Source organism: Miscanthus floridulus, chromosome 15, assembly GCF_019320115.1.
Source record: "Miscanthus floridulus cultivar M001 chromosome 15, ASM1932011v1, whole genome shotgun sequence".
Taxonomy (NCBI): domain Eukaryota; kingdom Viridiplantae; phylum Streptophyta; class Magnoliopsida; order Poales; family Poaceae; genus Miscanthus; species Miscanthus floridulus.
The window spans coordinates 60,930,441-60,938,530 of record NC_089594.1 but is presented as its reverse complement, the minus strand read 5'-3'; the positions used below and the strand labels follow the sequence as shown (position 1 = coordinate 60,938,530).

Genomic DNA, 8,090 nt, shown 5'->3' with positions numbered 1-8,090 from the left:
TTGAAACATATTTCAAAAGAACCTGAGTTGATTTGTCTGCTCTTTAGCTGAGATTTGATTATAAAGTCGAGTTTTTGAAAGAGTTTGAAGAACAAAGGTTAGTATGTTTTCCTAAGTTTCCAAGAATTTGAAAATGGTTGGGTTTATTTCAAAATCTTAAAAACATTTATTCAAAAGAGTTTCAAAACATGGTTGAAATATTTTCTTGAGTTCTAAATATAAAACATATTTTGAAAGCTATTTCAAAGGAGTTGAAAAGGAAAATTTATTCGGTTTTGATTTAAAGTCTTCCTTTTGAAAAGTAAAACATTTCAAAATGCATAAAAATGAACTATAGAATTCAAAGTTCTGATTCAAGCTAAGCAAGATCTTTTAGAAGCTTAACATAAGGATAATAAGATTCATTGGAACGAATTAAGAGAAGCAACAAGATCGGACTTGAAATAAGATGGAACAAGAATCTACAAGAGTAGCCACGTGATGAATTATCATACAACACAAAGTGAGTATCAAGATGATGTCGCTCAAGGAAGTGAAGAAGATCTCAAGTTGAAGTATCCCTCTCTTCTTTGCCCTTCTTCTCCGAATCTCGGGGACGAGATTCATCTTAAGGGGGGTAGAATTGTAACACCCTAAAATTAGCTACTTTCTAAAAAGAGTAAAATGATTTCTGTTAATTGTTTTGTGCTCATAAAAATATAGGTAAAAGAAAACTTTCTTTAAATTAAATCCAATATAAGGGTAGCAACATGTTTGCACATACATGCAGTTGCATTGGTACTTTTGTGATGAGTGGTTTGGATGCCATTACAATGGTACTTTTGTGATGAGTGGTTTGAAAAGTAAATTCAAATCTCAATCTTCAAAATATTATTTTTCAAGTAGTGGTTTAAAAAGAATTTGAAAGCTTGTAAAAACAAAAGTTAGATAAGATGTCTTGTTTTCAAAATCCAAAGGCTTGGAAAAGGTTTTAAGACGCGTTAGAACGATACATCTCTTTCCAGGAATCTTTCTGACCTTTTTCAGAATTAAATTCTTATTTCTTGGAGCCTTGTCTTTTTTCTCAATTAATCCAAAAGTCTTTTCGGGAGCTGAAACCACTTTGGTTGTGTTCCTTACCCTTCCATCTATCCCTAGGAATTTTTATAGAATTTTTCGGAGCTCAGAGATATTTTTCAGAGCCTAAATAGTAATTCCCGATTTTCTATAATTATTTTAATTCCGAAAATCAATAATTGCTAAAATATCTCGACTTTCCAAAATCGACAAACCCTGCGTATATATATATGCCGGCGTAGCCCTCGACGCGAGAATTCCAGAAGTACAACCCGTTTTTCGAGCCGCCACTCGTAGCCCCGCAGATCGGACGCCGAAGTTTGGCACAGCTAGGTTTCCGGCGAACTCTTCGGCGAGCTTTTCCGGTCAAACCGTCACGTTCCGGCGTCAACCACCACCACCACAAGATAGATCTCGTCGTCCTCTACACCGTAGTGTCCTTCTTTTCTCGAATACATCGCCGTTTGACTATTTTCCTTTTGTTTTTCTTTTCCGGTCGTTTTTCCGGCGAGCTCGTCCATGACCGGCCCTCTTCTTCAAGTTCTCCGGCGATCCCGCGCCTGTAGTCGGCCATGCGCCGCCACCCCTGGCCCCCTAGCCCCACAGCGCCGGCGCTAGTGCCTGACCCCGCCATCACCGCGTGGCCCCATGGCCCTACGCCGCCCCGTCCTGCGCCTGCTCGCGAGCAATGCAGGATAGCCGCCGCCTGCTGACTGCCCGGCCTGGCCAGCCGCCGCTGCTGCCCTTTGCGAGCGTGGCGGGCTGCCAGCCGCGCGGCCGCATGCCGCTGCCGGCTTGCCAGGTCAAGTCTGTTGCCCTTCCCTGCATGGAGCAACGCAGAAGCTTCATGGCATGTGCTGTCTGTACGTGAACAACCAAGGTAGAAGACGAGTTATTTACGAGTTTGCCACCTGTCGTTAAATAATAGTAGTTTATTCATTTTAGCTCCGTTTCAGATCATTCCAGTTGCGTTAGATTCGTGTCATCGAGATCTATGCAGTAGAGTTATTAGTTTATATGTCACATATTTATGAATTTATTTTATTAAAATATTAGTTGTGCTATAATTAATTAATCGATGATTAATTAAAGTCGATTTAGGTTTTTAATTTCGATTCAATTGCGCGAGTATCATCACAGTGTGTGTTACGTGTTAGCAACGATGTTTAACATGTCTCATATCTTGGAAATTTATAAGTTAAATATTAATTTGATTAAGGATTATTCAATAACTTTTTAATTAAAAGCAATTTAAGTTCTAATTCCGTTTTGCACTGTTTAAGTTGCGTTAGGTTCGTGCTGACGTGAACTATATGTTAGGGGCAATGTTTTCATGTCACATGTTTTTCCATATATAGTTAAATATTAAATTGATTAGTATATTTACACACTAGTTTGGAATATAGGTGCTTAACTTTAATGATTTACACCTAAAAGTTAATAGGATTAATTGTTAACTTAAAAGTGTTTCTAAAATATAATTTGGTTAGCTGAACAAGATACATATGTGATAAGTACGAGTAGATGCAGTCACATGCTTAATTTCTTCGCGAAGGTAAAATTTAATTGTTATGTGATAACATTTATAAATAATACATGATTAGCTTTAACTCGACTTTTAAAACTAAATATGTTGTGATTAATCTAAATCAATATTGCTCATATAGTTTTTCTTAGCTAATCTAAAATAAGCTCGTAGCTGTTTCTTTTATAATATAATATAAATCTTTTGATAATGGTTTTCTTTTAACCGTAGCTCCTTTCTTAGTGTCTCTTGCATTCTCATAACCGTAGCATCGAGCCATTCTTGTCGTGTCACTCTTGTTTTGGCATATTCTATGCAGTGGCGTTAGTGGTTCTCATGTTACTCAAATGTGTTTTGGCAGCTAAAAAGTTAATTGTATTAATACTATCACTTGCGTCGTTTTTGGAATATAAAGTCAATATAGGTTTTATACTATGCTCTTTCTTAAGCAATGAATCAAGTTGATTAATGAAAATATTTATATGTGTTTCTATAGTTAAAATAGGTTAAATGGATAGGTTTTATTTTCCGTTGCACCGAAAATCCTTCGATAGTCGCTTTTTCGTTGAATCGCATATAGCGTGTCTTTTGCGTTTGTATGTTCGTAGCGATACACCGTTTTGCTTATTTTATTGGTTGGTGTACTGTTCTTATATATTCTTGTTTGTATGCCATGTATGGATGTTTGTGTGGTGATATGTGGTTCAGTCAATCGGTGAGGTTTACGTGGTGATTAAGAAGCTGTTCTCTGAAGACTAGAAGCTGAGAATTGGAAGCAGAAGATTGAAAGTTGAATACTAAAGGCTTTTGAGCGTATTGCTTCAGGGGAAAAGCAATTTAAGGCAAGTGTACCAAAGGCCCTTTGTTACCTATGAACTACTACCACTTACATTCATGCATGAGTTTAATTTGAATTGCCTTTAAGGACTTTACCTAGATGATTCATTGTACCACATATCCTTGATACCTGGGTTTATTGGGTAGGCATTTTAGATAGATGCTGCAGCGCTTAACATGAAGTAATTGTTAAACATATTTAAAGACTATATGCAATGTGATAAAATGAAGCTTTTTAGCAACAGATAGTGGGCTGGAGTACGGGGTTGAGTACTCTAGTGCCTCTCCATAAGGACTTTATCCTGAAGTGGTAACCCAGGAGGGACCGTACAACCCCGAGTGTCAAATGGCTCTGACTTTAATCTATTATCTAGTTTGTACTAGCTCGTCTGTAGCTCCAGTAAGGGGTAAGAGGGTATCTTTCCTTTTTCTGTTAGGGTGTGCACCGTGCTGCGATGCCCACGTGTGCCATTCCTTTGTAGCCACAACTTGTTAGTGCAACTAGCTAAGGGTTTCATAGTGAAACTCTGCCACACTTCCTAGGAAGAGGTGTAGTGGGTCTCGCGAACCCCGGCATTGGGAATCACGGCTCGGTGGGTAAAGATGTACAATTTCTGCAGAAATAATTAACCTGTTATAACAGCCGTGCTCATGGATACGAGCGGTCTGGATCCTTCGAGATTAGTGGTTACTGTGGATGATGGATGGTTGGGAATTGAGACAAAGCTGGATGATACTTTAATACCACTTGGGATTTGGGACTGTTCATTTAAGTAGTAATTTAGGTTGCTAAAAATTAATCAACTAAAATTGCGAACTGCAGTCAAACAGTGTCAAGCCTATTTGAGCCTCATAGATCCCTTTGTTATACTTGCTAAGCATGGTGAGCTTACACTTGCTTTACATCAAATGAAAATCCTGGATGGGTACCAGATTGCTAGTTTGGAGGAGTTAGGCTTGTGGTCAACCAGACAATTGTCCCTGTGGATTTGAAGTCTTCGCCAGAAGATCAGAGTCAACTTTCCGCTGTCTTTACTCTGAGGTTATTTTCCTTTTTACTAATACGTTATGTAATAAGTATTGTCTTTTGATATTACCCTTATTTGTGGCTATATGTGATATTTGACTTCCTGGGCTCACATATAGTGTGTATCTGGTTTTGTCTTTAAAACCGGGTGCTACAGCAACGGTCAGCGTAGCCCAACGCGACATGTGGCCACGACAGAGGAGGTAGAAAAGGAGAGAGAGAGCAGCGAGGTCGGGAAGGTTCTAGGATGTCCTCGCCCTTATCTATCTCACCGGGGTGGAATGAACGGCGACGTGGCCGAGGCAACCATGGTGATGTGGTATTCTCACCAGTGCACGTGGTAAAAGACGGTGTTGCTGTCGAGCCCCATGTGTCAGTGTGAGAAGAGGACAAGGGAGGGTGTGGGCGTGCGCGGCTAGGCCATGGTGCCGGCCCAAGTCGAAGTAGTAAGTGCACCAATCTCAGTAGGTAGCTGGCTATGTAAAAATCCCCTCTAATTTGTCCCATACATATGCAAGCACCACCAGCTTATACTTATATGTAATGTGACATATATAAAATCCTCTCTGATTTCTTTCTAGTAAGTTTTTGCTCTATCTAGCTGCTGTAACCTTAATTTCTTACTAGTAAGTTTTTGCTCCACGTCATGATTTAAATTGCTCATAGTGGGGATTTAAATTTGCTGAAGACTTATTTACATTAGGAATCCTTATTTTGCTTCAATCTCTTCACTAAAATGTTCACACCTGCGCTGGAATCTTGGGTGAATCTACTCTTATTTTCTAACTTGATTCATTCCTTTGCCTATAACAAACATGGAGTGATTTTATTTTTTTGTTTTCTTTTTGCTAAATTATAGCTTGCATTTAGCTGAATTGTTCAGTCTTATGTCAAGAACCAAACAAAAAGGTAGCACTGTTTGATGATCTCTGGGCAGCCCCCTTCACCCTTTTCTTTTGGCATTGTTTGTAGTTGTCACCAAGTACTTGTCTCTTTCCACCGAATCATTTAACTAGATAGTAATATATATCAACCACAGTTAATGTGTTTTCCTTAGCACGTTGCAAGAGCAAACCAAATGGCAGCACAAGGATCAGTCTACCACTGGGCAGTACTAATATGCCTCAAATCTGAATATATGCCTCAGATTGGAATATGCAGTGTCAAAATATCTGAATATAACCATCAATCCAGCATACTCTCCTGCAGCACCAGCATTTGGTTGCAAAGAGAAAGAATCAAAACCAGTGATCGTGCATAACATGTTGCCCAGGTCATCAAACATTTCCTATGACAGAAAACAAGTTACTTCAGATGTTTGGAAATTCATGCTGCGGATACTTTGCCATTAGGATAGAAACTGAATCATGGTCCTTACATGGTACCCTACAGCCGGATCAGTAGGGGCAAATGGGAGCAGATTTCCAAGAACAGTTGCATACTATGGTTACTTGGTTGGATTATTGTCTAAAAATTATCTGTGTCTGTTAAATCATTTACCATGATGATTACAATGAAATGTCAACCTTGACAGTGTATAAGTAATTTTATTTGTTGATTCAGTGTCTATTTTTCAATTTTCTTGAAGGTGACCAACTGAGCTTCTCAGAATTGTTAAGGGGATATGTGGTGAGAATTATCATATTTGTAACCATGTTTCAGAATAGGCACTTAGATCTTAATTAAGTATATAATCATAGATATGTATTTGTATTGCAACACATTTGTACTGCGTTTGAGGCAACACCAGAATTGTAGATTAGATGTGCAAATTTTGGTAAATTGAATTGGTGTCATCAACTTCTTTTGAAGTATTAGCTTAAAATTGTTGTTTATTGATGTGGCTTCATTGTGTCCTACAATACTATGTGAGGACTTTGTTCAGAGATTTATTATGTTTGTCAATTCTCTAGAAGGTATATGTGAGGACTTTGTTCAGAGATTTATTATGTTTGTCGATTCTCTTGAAGGTATGAGCTTGGGCGCTAGCCGGCCAACACCAAGTTGTCAAGCAACAAGACAGTGAGGAGGGTTCGTGTTCATGGAGGTAATGTGAAGTGGAGGGCCCTTTGCCTGGATACTGGTAACTACTCATGGGGAAGTGAAGCTGTTACCCGCAAGACCCGTATCCTCGACGTGGTCTACAATGCATCAAACAATGAGCTTGTGAGGACTCAAACCATTTTGAAGAGTGCCATTGTGCAAGTTGATGCTGCCCCATTCAAACAGTGGTACCTCACTCACTATGGAGTTGACATCGGTAGGAAGAAAAAGGCTCCTGCTGCAAAGAAGGAATCTGCTGAGGTATTATTTCTTGCAACACAGCGTCTCACTATTTACTATTAAATGTTTTTAATAAGGGATTGGCTTCATAATTCATACATCATGTTTTGTAGCTAGCAAATGTCAGCTCTTTATGTTCTCTCTTTTAAAGACAACTGACTCACCTCATTCTTGTATGTTTATATTGTCTACTCTATGCCTTGTAGATTCTTAGAGAACTCTTCTTTTATTATCCACGTTTCACATTTGAATTGCATGTTTTTGCACTATGAGTTTTAGATTTCTGTATGGAAAATGTTAAATTTGATTGTTTTTATTAATATATTTTGCTTGAAGTATTTCCATAAAGCAGAGATCTATAGTTAATTAGTTTTCTATCTTTAGTGTCTGTTATGTTTCCTCTGGTGGATCACTTATTGTTTGAGATTCATTCATCCAGGGACAAGAGGGTGAGGCAACAGCTGAGGAAACAAAGAAGAGCAACCATGTCAAGAGGAAGCTTGAGGAGCATCAGAAGGGATGTGAGCTTGACGTTCACATTGAAGAGCAATTTGGCAGTGGAAGCTTGCTGGCGTGCATTTCTTCCCACCCTGGACAGTGTGGGCGAGCTGATGGGTAATAAATAATGGACTTCCACTAGACTTTCTTTGTTTTTGTTAGAGCAGCTTATCTGTTTGTGTACCATTTAACTTTTGTAGCTTAAAGCTTAATGTTTGTTTATACTCTTTATGTTACAATCACTGTGAGTCTAGACATTTTAGATATGTTGGTAGCTGTCACAAATTTATCCTTCTAGGCTTCAAGTAGAATGGAAGTTGTCCCCTTATTTTCACTTATATCTTATATTGTAGGCAGCTCCTAACAATACACTTTTCTTTTTTGTATAATAGGTACATCCTTGAGGGTAAAGAGCTTGAGTTCTACATGAAGAAGCTTTAGCGCAAGAAGGGCAAGGGCGCTGCAGCTTAGAGCATTCTCATGGATGGTCCTCCGCAGAAATGTGTGGCCTGTTAAATATTACTCTGGCTTTTTTTGTTAGTCGTCTCAAGTTCAAAACGTCTATGTCATGTTTTGAAGACCTGATGAGAACACTGTTTTCCAAAAATGAATCAACTCTATCTAGCTCCTAAGAATTGAGATTTTCCTTCTATATGAATAATAGTGGATTTGTCAAATTATTCAAATTGTATTTATATCTATATCTACAGTACAGTTTTGCCGATAGTTTAGTTGTTGGACAGGGCATGATTCACAAAATACCTTGAAAATGGTTTCACCAACACACAAACTGTCGGGAAAGGTTCAAACTGTCGGCGTAGGTCTTAACTGTCAGCAAAGGCTTAACTGTCGGCAAAGGTTTCA

At 38.6% G+C, this 8,090-nt stretch overlaps 1 pseudogene; it reads left to right on the top strand.

The window, feature by feature from the left end:
- Positions 1-1,744: 1,744 nt before the first annotated feature.
- Positions 1,745-7,846, top strand: LOC136507522 (small ribosomal subunit protein eS8-like; annotated as a pseudogene).
- The last annotated feature ends 244 nt before the right edge of the window (positions 7,847-8,090 follow it).